Source organism: Anopheles coustani, chromosome 2 (assembly GCF_943734705.1).
Source record: "Anopheles coustani chromosome 2, idAnoCousDA_361_x.2, whole genome shotgun sequence".
In the NCBI taxonomy this organism is placed as follows: Eukaryota; Metazoa; Arthropoda; class Insecta; order Diptera; family Culicidae; genus Anopheles; species Anopheles coustani.
In genome coordinates this window covers 68163209-68177416 of record NC_071289.1, presented here as the reverse complement: position 1 = coordinate 68177416, position 14208 = coordinate 68163209, and positions in this window count along the sequence as shown.

Sequence of the window (14208 nt, the reverse complement as noted above, 5' to 3'; positions counted from 1 at the left end):
TCGGCTTTTATGAGCCACTTCCATTTTTGGACCGTGCAGCTTTCGGTGCCCGCAACTGCCAAGCCCCATTTGGGTCGGCTCGGGGAATTAGGTTCCGGTCGGTGGATAATTGATTATTTCGTTAGCCTAGCGCTGGGTGTCTCTCGGTTCATTCGTGGTGATAAAACTTGTGTAGGACGCCATTTCTACTGCCTTTTTTTCGTTGTTTCTCCCATGTTGTTCATTCCTCCCCCAATGCGGCGCGGACCCTCAACCACGACGACACTTTTATTGGGCACGGCGTCCCATTGCGTCCACTTCTTGTTTTTTTCATACGTCTCGGTGTTTCAAGATTATTATTTAGCCATCTTATACAGTAGGCCTCGGCTAGGCACGACGACTATTATGATCGCAGTAGCCGGGATCGTCGCTTGATCAGCCGCCTGCGCTTAGCTAAAACCAAACACGAGCACGAACAAACAGGACCACGTTTGATTGCGTCGTGGAAAAAAGGCGCTTTGAAGACGATTTACAACGATCGCGATAAGTCGGCCGTCTTGGTGTGGTTCGCTCGCGGGTTGGACAGGTGCCACCGACGATTAGGGGCGACAGGGAAGTGCGGTTGGCAAATGCTTCCGAAAGGGACACCCGTCGGTGTTGTAGATCATTTGGCTGTCGGTTGGTTTTTTTTGGTTTTTTGTTACACTCTGTTCCATAATCATGTTGTAATTTTTCGATAGGTTTTCGAGCGCACAACACTTTGGCCGACAGTTTGCCACACGAACGGGTGGCTCTTTTCACAAGTTTCAAGGGGATGTTTGTCCGAGCGGAACACCTTGTGCTTTGTAACAAGGTTGTTTTGTTGTATCAATACCTCTTTATAAAAAACTCACTTTTCTACTATTCACTACGTACACAGAGCTTTTTGAAATAGAGAACATCAATAAAAAATCAATATTAAAAAAACTAGGAAAAGGAGTGAACAAAAACGTGCCGCAAGAAAACCAAGAAGCTTTACTTGATGGATTCGGATTTATTTATGATGCACTCAACTATTATTTTATAAAAGTGAAAGCAAGTATAAAACCCTGAAAAGTAATAAAAATTCTAACTGGATAGCAAATATAAACCATTGATTCAAAAGAGTTCTATTGAATTAGGAGTAATTCACAAGTTCGTTCATTCATGTCGGTAGATCCGTTTTCTAGGAGTGAATCAGCAGGTTTATTATTTGAAAGAAACATTTTTTGACTGGAACAAGATGTTTTACAATCACAAATTCGGTTTGTTTCACAATAGATTGTTCTCTTTATAAGACTTCTGCATTCATTCAAGGTTTAAACTTTCTTTCGCATCTGATAACGATTTCTTGATCCTATACCAAGCACCGTACCGCAAACTCTGGTAAATTTGTCTTGCCAGTGACTTACTTTTCGTGCACAAAACGGCAGCCTCATCACGGGTGCAGCAAAGATCTCAAAAATACGAACCATTAAAGTACTCCACCGTAGTTAGCATATTTTTCCCATCTATTCCCCTCATTCCGTTATGCTTTGTTTTTTCAACGCACGTTTCGCTCCGGCCAAAACGGCCTGCCAAATGCACCGGAACGAAACGAATGTGGCCGAGCGACGACGCGTTTAAAATGCAATCACTTAGGCGCCACCGAGCTCGTAATAAACTTACTTTCCGGTCCGGGGGAAGAACCTTCTCGCAAAAAATTGTGTGCATCGTTTTTCCTCGATCGAGCGAAGGTTTGTTCAGACGAAAGACGGACAAGTGCGAACTAAAAAAAAAGAACCATCCTCCTCCGAAAAGGCATCGAAGACTGTCTCGTGGCCATGGGCTCCGGAACCTAACCCAGTTGAGGGTTTTTTTCCGCTGGGCTCGTTTTGGTAGGCAAACTTTTTGGATGCTCAGGGGCCACGAGTCCTAAAGCAGCGTTGAACTCTATCGGGCGGGTTTGTTCTCACGACTCCTGAAGTCAAGATATAAGTAGTAAGGAAAGTTCTTTGGTGTACAATTTATTCAACAATATTAAAAACTATATTGTAAAGTTTGTCTTGATTCCTGTTAGTTTTGGCTACAGATTACACTGGAAGCTTTTGTCTACAAACCAAATAAAATCAAACTATTTGGCCTAAACGTACTTGACATAAATGCATCATGGAGTGCTTTTGTTCATGTTAGAGCAATCTCTTAACATCGCATTACGTACGTTACCTTAAACCTAAGAACTCAAAATTCTGTTCATTGCAAGAACAGGTTTTCGAGTGAGATCTCACCGCAGAAGGATTAAGGCAGGATCATAGAAAACTAAAAAAAAGAAACGGAATAGGTCGAACGAATGGGAAACGGAATGGGTGTAAGTTTTGGATGATATATATTCCATGCCGCCCTGCGACTCCTTACGCTGCCAGCGTCCCAGGTCAAATGGCAACGACGGCTGGGAGTAGGGGAAAAAGGTGCGAGGCGTGCGAGACGGAACCTTTCAACAACTTTATGAGTCTTATCTGATCGTATCATCGCATCAACCTGTTTGTCGCTGTCGGAACAACAAGGGGACAGCAGGGGAACAAGAAGGATACGTATCCAGCCGCAGACAGCGGAGACACCAGGACAAACAAGTGCCGCTTCCGAGGCTTGGGATGGGATTGCATTTTTTCACGGTTTCCTTTGCCTTTCTGCACCGTCGGCCGCCCCTTCCTTATCCGCCGCCCCGTCCGGGGTAATCGGTGTCTCGGGCGATATTCATCCCATCAATCGATTCGATTTACCGCGCGTTCACCGACTCATATGCCGATTTACATTTCCTCCGACGTTTTGTGCTGCCTTTTTGCCTTGTGCGGCTGAAAAGAAGCGAGCGTTCTCCGGTCGGAACCTTCGCAATCGATCGGCGAATCGATCGATCGATCGATGATCGCCCGTGACGCTGATCGATTGGAGTCGAAAGACATTCCCGGCTTCGTCGGCATCAGAGGAAAGCGTGCTGTCGAATGTGTCGGGAGCGGAAAAGGAAAAAAAATCGCAAACGGCCGCAAAGCGACCGAAAATCGATCCAAATTGATTTATTCCCGGTCGCGAATCGGACGACATGATCGGCCGGCAAATCTGTGAGCTGCGTGGATTATTTTCAAACTGCTTCTATCTTCGGTTCGTTTTTGGTTTTTCCAGCTCGCAAAGAATGAAGGCAAAGGAACGGAACGAAACTGCATCTTGCGCCACGCCGGCGGCTTCCTTCATTCGGTCGGTTTTTCGGCAAAAAGGAGGAGAATCCGTTTTCGGAACTTGTTGACAGTTTGTTGCCAGATTAGAACGGACATCAGCCGGCCGGCGGATCGGCGACATGCGCCAGCATCAAACCAGAAACGCAGCGTGGGATATCGATTCCGACACAGGTCCCATGCTGCGCCGATGATGCAACGCCGCCGCCGCCGTGCCGAAAGTGACCGAAAGTGTCTCCGCATCGCTGATCGATCTTTTATGTATGTGTGTGTATGTGTGTGATTGTCCTGTGCCGTGTCTGGTTGTCATGTTTTTCGGTACTTTTTCTGGGCACATTTTCGTCCTCGGCTCCTCACAAGAGCTCGGTATCCTGGCGCTGTACGTCGATTCCGATAAGATTACACCCGGGGATCGGAAGGATCCGGGCGACAACCGGTCGGCAGGGGAGTTGACCGCAGCATGAGGTGTGTCTGATTTATGGCGGCTAGAAGCGTCTGTTTTCGGTAAATCTTCACTCCTACGCGAACACAATCGTTCGTGCTTTTTATTTTATTCTGCCCGGTTCGGAAGCGATCGAATTCATTTCCCCGAATTTTCACCAAGGACTCTGGAAGCCATTCGGGTTGGACGAGGCGTGCACGGGACATAAATAAGGGTGTAATAAAGTTATTGCGTGCGGAGATTGGAGGGGGCGAATTGAAGGTTTGCTACAAATTGTAGTATCAATATTTTTCCACGACAATCAAAAGTTTGGTCCGAGGGGAACAAATTAAGGACAGTTCGTGGCGTAGATGATGGTGTCTTCAAGCATGAGAAAAACGTACCATTAACGCCCCTAAAGATGGAAAGAGCTATCTTACCGCTCTCATGTCTCTTAAGAAGACATTTTTCATCCCCAAAGCCGTCCTTAGAATTCACTTCGTATTATTTAGACATCAGGTTTGTGGGAAATGTTACAGAAAATCTCAGCTCGAGTTTCTTCAATTTATATACCGAAAAACCGTTATTTGTTCTTCATAGAGGTGTTGTGATACGATACGTAGAGCAGAACTTGTGATACGTTCGATTCTTGTCAAAAGCCATTGATGAATTCCAGTTTAACTCAGTGGCGGATTTACATTCTTGGAGGTCCTAAGCGGTTAAATGAATGGGGCCCCCGCACTATCGTAAAAAGTAACAGATTTTCGTCTTGTTTATATGCATTTCGGTGAGCCGAGACTTCCCAGCTATCTGTCCGGAAACGCCCGAAATTCGTTGTTTTTTAAAGGAGTACAATGGTACAACGGGATGCCGAGAGAGATTAAACAAGCGCGAAATCTAAGGGAGTTCAAACGCCTATGCGCCGTATACGTGAAGCAGGTGGTCTGACGCTGTGCTTGTAATGTATTTAGTAAATGTTGTAGTTTTTGAGCCCCGTAGTATTGCATTTGTCAACACGGTCTTTGACTATGGTGATGATGAGTTAAAAAATTAACAGGGACTTTTTATTTTTATTATTTAATTTAACTTAATAGAATGAATGAGTCTACATAGTTTTGAGACACGCGCGCGTAAATGAGGACAATTGGTGGACATGGCTGTACGAAAAGAACTAGTAGTATCTACACATCTCGCTGTAGTTGGGTCCCTTTCTGTTCTTGATAGTGGCACCACATTATCAACCAATGGTAATTGGCGGTGTGAACTACAAACAGAGCAGAAATACCCTTTTACACTCCGGAAGGTGGTGCCTCGTTACCTTGGGGGACTCGGCGATTTGCCTTTCGAGGTGATTGCTCGGGACCGTTGTATGCAAGGAACAAGATCAGGTCCCTTAAGTAGTACTGGTGGGTTTCACCACACTATCAACCATTGATAGCTGGCGGTGTTAACCAAATCTGTGCGAAAATACCTGCCCTACTCCGGAAAGTGGTCCCCTTTTGCTAGTTGGGAAATCTAAGATGTACCTCTTTGTGCAATTGATGGCGACCGTTGTATGAATGGAGCAGAGATGGATGCGATTGTTCTGGAGAGTAATGCCCCAATGCCCCCTCTCGTTTGATGATTAATATTCAATATCGCAAGATACTTTCGTCCCTCTCAATCCTATGTAGGGGTAAGCGGTGGGACTCATCATCATTTTTTCATTTCAATAAAATCAATGTTAGATATTATTTTATCATCAAAAAGTTTTCTGGCTGACTCCTCGAAGTTCTATCTATGTTGTTTAACAAGTCTTATGCAATAAAGAATTTTTAAATTATTGGTATGCAAGAATTAAAAATGGTATGCAGAACAAACGCATTGCTTACATCGAAATTTTTTAAGTTTTTCATTCGCATTATTTTATTCTTATGCTTGATATATTCCAAAATGTTGTTGTTTTGATGCAAATACATGCTTGTTTACAATTAATAAACTATAAAAAATGTATCTTCTGTTACTCTTCAATTCTGATTATATACTGGACCAAACTTTCTTTATTTTATGATGGTTCTTAGCATTAACTTTTATAGGACACAGTAAAAATATCCACTGTGTCCATCATATCTATCCACCAGTTACAATTTATTACTTGTCGATCATAAGAGCAAATTGATGAATTCTATCGAGTATTTGTTTAAGTATAACTTTTACAAACTTGGCCGCTGAAGATTCGGGGCCCGTTGCAAGCTCGGGGCCCCCCGCGGCCACTCAGTCCGCGCACCGTTAAAACCGCCACTGGTTTAACTATACATAGGTGATCATTTTCGGGATGGTTTAGCTAGGATAGTGATCATAACTAGGTTATTTTCTGTAAAAAATTCAAATTTATTTTATTTCACGCCGTAAAATCAAGAAATTAGAATTATGGATAAGGTTTTGCATTCTATTTAAAATTTAAAAACTAGTGTCATGAGGAGCAAACATGAAGTATCTTTATTACATTTCGTGTTACATTAGAGCAGGGATGTCAAACATGCGGCCCGCGGGCCACATGCGGCCCGCAAGAACATTGGGTGCGGCCCGCGACCCCTATGAAACATTACATCGAAAGTTTGGATCCTTGAGTATTGGCTTATAGCAAATACCAAAATATTTAATGTAAATTTTTTCACGAGCTGCGAACCGCAAGAGAACTGAACGAATGTCAATTTAAACAATTTCAATAAGAAAGTGATATGCAATTTTGCAGCAAAGGTTTTACACAGATTTTTCTAGACAAGTGGATAAATAGTGTTTATAGAAAACAAACGTGATGAACTACAAGACCATTCCAAACAAAATAACAAATGCGGAGCAATATGTTAGCTATTGTAATTATATACCTTAACTTTTCTAAAATCATTAACAAAATACACAATAGTGTTGAACTGCAACATATATTTCAATAAACTTGATTTGAATTCGTTAAAATTTAGAAAACGATTGAGCAACAAACCCTCTCTTTTACTCAAAATTTGTAAATTTTATAAGAAGTAATATATTATGAAAAAATGTGAAAATGTAAAACATGATTGACTGTTAAAATAAAACCACATTGATAAGAACATATTTTCATCACTACAATCAATTATATGGTTTGGCCCGTGAGCCTATTTTGGGAGAAAATGCGGCCCGCGAACCTATTTTGGGAGGAAATGCGGCCCTCAAGGTGAAACGAGTTTGACATCACTGCATTAGAGTATAAATCATTTCTTTATTTGCTACTTTTTAAGGATTTTTTTCATTTCGATTTTACTGTTTCAACGTAAACTTCAACAGAACAAACGAGATTTTTAGTCATAGTCTTTCACGCTGTATTTCTTTCTTTCTTAAATTAAAGGAATTGATAAATTAAGTAGGTTAAATATAGGCTCAAATAAACAATAGCTGTTACTCATTCCACAATCATGCAAATGTATCCTACATAGTTTCGATAGAGTTTTATTGACACTAAAAGAACACTAGATGAGAAGTAGTTTACATCTTTCTTCTTGAATTTAAATTATTTATGTTTGTTTTTTATGACCCACAAACCCAGTGACATGCAATTAAATTGTTTATGATTTTTTTCTTTCGTAAACAAATGGGTTTTCATCTGTACAAATATAGGACATATTGTACGTTTTGACCGTTTATACTAAACGCCTCATGTTACAACATCGGATGGCAAGTTGATTTGGTTGGATGCTTCAAACAAATAGGGACGATCATTAAACAACAAGCACACTTGTTTTCCCAGCAATCTTGCCAAAGTTAGTATATTTTTATAATTCACGCACTGTTTACAACTGTTCCACGTGACCCTTTTTTCCGGGTTTGTTAGAGTTAGAGCGCGTGTGACCTAGACCTCCACTATAGGCCGATAAACATTTAGCAACACGAAAACGGGAAATTTTCCGTTTCCAGCCTCACACACCGGGACCACACGCATCCATATCGCGTCGATCGTCCATAAACGGACCATTCTTTAAAGTCAATAAACGGCGCACGGTTCATTATTTTTCGCCCTCACCCACCGACGCACGGCGCGGAGGAAAAACTCTCCGCCACTTCTGCTTATGCTTCAAATTTATGGGCCCTCCCCGGGAGCCGATGATTGCAACCATATGCTGCGGCCCGGGGTTTGGTGCCGCCGCAGCATGGTTTTCTCCCCCGATCCGACCAAGCGCATCCACCCCAGAGCGTTTCCGTTCCATGCCGATGCACATTTCTGCATCGGGCATCATAAATACCGTTGCCAGAGACTGTTTGTGTGTGTGTGTGTGTATTGGCCACTTCCCTTTTCGCTGCAACACAACTTGCCCAACTTCCGTCTAACGAGATCCGTGCCATTCCTCTCGACGCGATGCCACAGGATGTGTCAGGATGTGCGTAGGATTAATTTCCAAAGCCGTACCGCCACAGCATGCCGCGGAATGATGCGAAAGAAGACACCAAACAAAAAAGCAAATCCCTCGGTTTCCAACCGACAACAGGCCGTTTGCTTCGCAAAACCCAAACCGACACGTTGCGATCTCATATTTCAAGATTAATCATATTCCAACACGGGCGGGCCGCGGCGAGTGCCGATAGGGTTACTTTCTTCCTGCCACTCGAACTAACGAACGAAGGCAGACGCCGCCGCCGCCGACGACGACGACAGCGACGTCTCACGGGTTTTTTGGCGTCAATGGCGCCGCTTGTCAAGGACCACGCAGAATGCGCAGCGGAATGCATCGGGTGCACCCTACACAGACACACACACACACACAACGGGCGGAAGGTATCGCTAACATTCCGCGAATACTCGACTAAATGCTTACATTTATTAATCCTTTCGTCGAGTGTGCCTGTGAGGTTTTTGTTTCTTTTGTGTTCAAGTTATTATTCTTTCACTTTGTACTTCCAAGAAGCTCCTGGAAAAAAAACATGGTGTCATTTTGGGATGTTTCTGTTCGTACTTCATTCCTTCGCGCTGGCGTCAGTTTTTTCATTGCACTTGACTTTCGATTTTCTTTGCCACAGGTTCCTTTGATGTATTTATTTTTCTCTTTCCTTGTATTAAATAAACTTTTAAGCGAAAGGTATAAAGATCAAAAATCAGATGAAATGTTAATCAACTTCATTATTCATTAGGTAGAAGAAAGTTATCCAAGCGTGTGAAAATTGTCCCCAAATTCCATGGAATCACTCAAATCGATTTTCCTTCGTTACTCCCCTCTTCTTTTTCGATGTATGCAATATGCACTTTTGCGGGACGGTTTTTTTTTCTGATCGCCATCGATCGATTTGCAAACGACATCATAAAATAAGCCCTAAAATGCACTCGAGTGCTCATGGCGCTCGCGCATGATAAAAAGTGGCGCTCGGTGTGCATGTCCAACCTGGGCCATTTCGGGGTGGCCTTGCCTCCGTACACTCGCCTCACTCGACTCGTGCTGAAAAGGGACAGAGAGAAGCGAGCCAAAGCAAAGAAAGGCAAGTGCATCGATGCACCGCAAGCAACCACCAACGCTGCTTCTGCATTTTTAAAACCAAATTTCGGTCACCACTGGACGGACCCAATTTGAATGCACAACAGTATCCAGTTACCCACCAACTGGGGGAACGTTCGAAAGAGGATTTTGAGCGAGGGGACCAGTGGGGGGAAAAACCCGGCAGTGGCAAAAGGCTGCACCGCCGTCCACCGAAAAAGTGCATTCGGCGGTTTCGTCGGAAAGTACAAAGCGATCGAAGCGGCACACGAAGCATGTGTGGGAGAGAGAGAAGCTGAACGGCTTTACTTTTTTTTTATTTTTGCGAAAACCGGCGTCTTTTAGTAAATGATACTCCGCAAGTCGAAGTTGGCAAAAGAGAAGAAAAATGGTACGGAACAATTTGGTAACAAATGAATGGTTTCGGGGAAGCGCAGTGGCGCTTGCGGAAATCGTCTCCTGGCGTCCGTTCGATGTTGGATTTTGGAGGGGGGCTGTGTGTGTGCGCGCACGATGGGAGGGGTGATGCTGTCTTTCTTAATTTATCTCCTTGACATGCAGTTGGTTTGAGGAACGATGTGTTAAGCACGATTCCAGTTCTTTTTTTCCGAGCATGAGAAAATCTTTGCCTTTTGTCATTCCAAATGGATCTAATGAGGAGCATCAGCTTCGGTGGAGGTGTCAAATATCCGCGATGTGAGTTTCTGTAATTTCATTGAAAATTACCTTCACGAGTCATTAATGAAAATTTTTCTATAAAATCAATTGTAGGCAAATAATTAGTTCCGATCGAAACAGTTTGGTATTCATTCAATTATTCAACCAATCTTTACCAACCCCACTTTAACGTCACCGACTCGCTCATTCGTAGGACGACCGAAGGCCGTTCCATGTCAAAGGTGCCATGCTCGAGGACAATCGAAAACGACGGACAACGACGACAGCGGAAAAACATCGTTGTCGATGATACGAGCCAAAGTTTATCTCGCCCGGCGCAACTCAAGAGCCCTCGAGCCGAGAGAGAGAGAGTCAACTTCCAGCGCCCAATTCCGGCACAGGTTGACCCCCGTCCGTCAGCTTCCACTTCAGCGGCGGCCTTCGGGACCACCAACGAACCGTCCGGAGGCCGTGGCCAACCCGTACGCAATCCGGAAATGTAATTAATTTTGATAGCCTTTTAACGGCAGGTCTCGCGTTTCGTTGGTGTGTGTGTGTGTGTGTGTGTGTGTGTGTGTGTGTGTGTGTGTGTGTGTGTGTGTGTGTGTGCGTCCCTTCCTTTTTGTGTGGTGCCCTCACTGATTGCTCTTGTTCTCCGGTGATGACGGTGGGGAGACACCGGGCGCCCGGACAAATAAAACTTCATTAAACTACAGTAATTTCTTGACACATTTCATACGGGAATGATGAACATTCGGTGGATCATTGGGAAGGAAATCGAAAGACGAAAGACGGGGCACATTTGAAGGCAATGTGACGAAAAGGCCTTGTGGACGTATTGTATTTTTTCTTTTCGGAAGAGTCTCTTCCGTAAGCGGGCTGCGTACAGTGAAGTGCAGACAAAACGCAAGTAGGGTTGTCATAGGTATATTATGCTTGCGGCCAACCTGATTCTAATCTTTTAACGATTAGACCCAATTTACCAATTTACGTACTGAATTGGTTGTGGTATAATCCACAAAATTTTAATACAGTACAAAAAGTACACTTTGCTTAATAAAATAGGGAAACTAGTTAAATTAGCTACTAGTCATTAAATGAGTGTCACTTTGATGCAAATGTAAGTACTTTAATAAGGGAATTGTGATAAATCTTTTTGGCATAATTATGGTGTTTATGATTACAACAATTTTTCACAGGTCAACTTCTCATTTAGAAGAACTAACTTATTGATATTAAATATACTAAGGCATAGAAGGCAATCAAAAATATAGGAAATGTTATTCAAGACAAGGTAATGGTACCAAAAGTCGCGCAGTTAGTCATACAATTAACTGTATGATGTAATTTACACATCATACTTCTGTAAAACATCTATTATCACCGTAAACCTTCGCGTTGCATGAATGTCATTTTTGTTAGCAGTGTTAAATTTTATTTCATTGCATTGACAGATTGCACCGTCTTCCAGCAGCTTGATAAATTCTTAAGGAATCCAGCATATTAGTACAATCTGTTTGGAAAATATTAATTTTGTATATTTTAATTTATTACGGAATGGGAAGGTTTATCTTTTGAACACTCCGCAGAAGATCAAAAAACATTTCATACAAGAAAATATAACTCCAAATTTGTATTTATCGTCGTAGAAAATTTTATTCTACTACAACCACTATTGATACTAGCACCACTATGGGAGCACTTACCCTAACTATTTTGTTGAACAAGTTCCTACTCTTGCGAATGTGTTACCAAAAGCAATAACCAAAAAAAAATAGTTTGTAGAGGTAATTTGCAGCACAAGTGTTGATTACTTTTGATAAAATAATAAAATGAATGATTTATTACAGCGTTTGTTGCGTTACATACTGTATTGTTTTTCGATTCTTCTTGGAAGATGCTCTACTCGCCCCAAGAGCACACCGGAGGGCTCTGTTTTGTGGGTCCTATCTGCCCCGGGGTCATCCGAGGCGTGTGGGCACGGCCCATACGACCGGTGGGGTCGGCCATGCCTTCTCGCCCGTTCCGGCGTGGCCTTTTCTCGTGGCCGGCTGGTTACACTTGACTGACAAGTCAATGGGAGCCATGTTCGCCGTGAGGGTAAGTACTTGCACCCGCCGCTGCCGTTGGGTAAGTGGTTTCCGTGGAGTCATAACCAGCGGACCCCCCCTCCTGTCCCGGATCCTGAAGGTTCCGCTCCATGCTGCCAGACGTTCACCGTCCACCCAATGCCCGGTCGGGAAAGAATGAAAACGAAACGAAGAACGTCCCGAAGGATGGTCATGATCACATAAATTTACCATTTTGCCTCCCCTCCCCAAAACCAGCGGCCCGTTTCTCGGTTCTGCTCCCAATCTGCATCTATGGAGTCGTGAAAATCTCTCCCTCCCCCTTCGTCCGTTGCAAACCCTTCGCCGGAAGCGAGCGCGGTGATGGGCAAAACTCCAAACGACCTATCGGAAACGACGTGGTCCCGACGCAGATAATAGCGCCGATCATGCGTGAGGTCCCGAGCGATGAAGAGCATTACCGCAGTGGCCACTATTATTGTCATCCGCGTTCGACCACCGTTTGACTGTTTGGTTTTTTTTTGTCGCCCCCTTTTCCAATACGTTCCGACGTCGTGCATTGGAAGCGAGCTTTCCCGCGCCATCGTCAGAACGTTGCTTCCGCTGTTGGGCAGCGCAGAGCTCGGAAGAGCTGGAGGGTTGCGCCTATATGTTGCGACAATAATGACACAAGCTAACGTATCGGCAGCATTGAAATCGTGGCGCCTGCAGTCGGTGCAGTCTTTTGAAGTCTGCAAACCCGGTCTCCGGCGGGAAGCTGCGCCTACGGTAACGGTAATCGGGTGCTTGAGAACAGCGGGAAAGAAGGAGAAAGGGGGACACAAAAAGCTCCATATTGTTGGGTCAATGTTTTTTCCCAGAGCCCAATGGAGTATTTGTAACAAATTGGGCCTGGATGAAAAATGGTTTAGTAGATGCGGAATGTTTGTAATGTTTGTCAAAATCTAAGAAAAAATAAAAATTATTGAAGATTTTAGACAATTGACTAAGATTCAAAAATAGTACAATTAAAAACCAAACGAAAATTACTAGAACGAATGAAAATGAAGAAAATCCAGAATAATAAATCAAAACACATGCAAACTTTCAATCTTAAAATTGACTGGTACTTAGTAGAATTTAAGGATTCTCTTTCTACTACAACTTCTGTGTTCTTTCTCTACTTTAATTTGAGTTTAAGAATAACCAAGGTCTTTATACGTTTATCTTTTTTAAGAACCTATACCTTTTATTGTTCTATTTAGTTATATTTTGTTTAGCTTGCTTCAAAAGTACAGTGTTAAGTAAAGTCAGATTCCTGCAACATTCATTGTGATCTAAACTCTTTCCAAGAATACCTTCCGTAGCTACATTTTTTGCCATCCGTGGCACAGAACCATTCCGTGCAATTGCTCGTACTAATTACTCTTATCTCGGCTCGACGGCGGTTACTGTCAAACTTATTTCTTTCCACAGCCCAGATTGTGCGTCGTACGGTGGCGGTGGCCGCGAGCCTAAACCGATCGTGGCAGCACACCTATGTAGATCCCATTTATTACGACATTAATTTAAATTGTTCTGCTCCTAGCCGGTGGCCGCACACAAGTCCCCGATCTCCCCGCCGGAACGGTGTCACGGTGGAGTGACATAAAATACACGGAATCCACCTATCGCGTCGGCTAGCTCCCGGCCAAGGAGCCGAGGGTTCGACTGATGCTTCCGGCGGAATGCTCGGCGAAAAGCCGAAAGCGCCTGCCGCATACACATAATGCTATCCGAGCAGTTAAGATAAGCGTGAAATAAATGGAAGCCGTCGTGAGTGAGGCTGGAAGTGTTTCACGAAGGTTTCCTTTTTGTGTCGCTCCAAGTCGTGCTTTCGTGCCTCGGCGAGAATGGCGATTTTGGATGGAAAAAGTCCGAGTTCAAATGTTTTCCCAAAGCAGAACTTAACTGAACCGGGGGTGAACAAGAGAAGTATTCGTTTTATGTATTAAATATTCTTCCAACTCCTCTAGCGTTCGAAGTTCGAAGCCCAACACTTATCACTTACTACCGTCCTGGAAAGCAGGGCCTGCACGAAAGGTTGCCGACATCTTTTCATAAAAATGAGATTCAAAAGCAATAATCGTAAAGCAAAAACTAAAAAGCAAGATATAAAACGTTACCAAATTGTCGCGACGCGTTAAAACATATAAAATAAAATCTTAAAGATTCCCTCGTGTCCGCCGTGTCGTGGCATTTCCGACCAAGTAGCTAATGGCAAGGTGCGATTGATGGAGGAAAGATTTTGCAGAGCGCGTTATCAGGAACAGCTCTTAATTTTTTCTCTTTGTTTTACCTTTTGTTTTGTTTTGCGTTGTCACGCTCAATCAGACGGGCTTCTTCAACTCCAAATCCTTCAC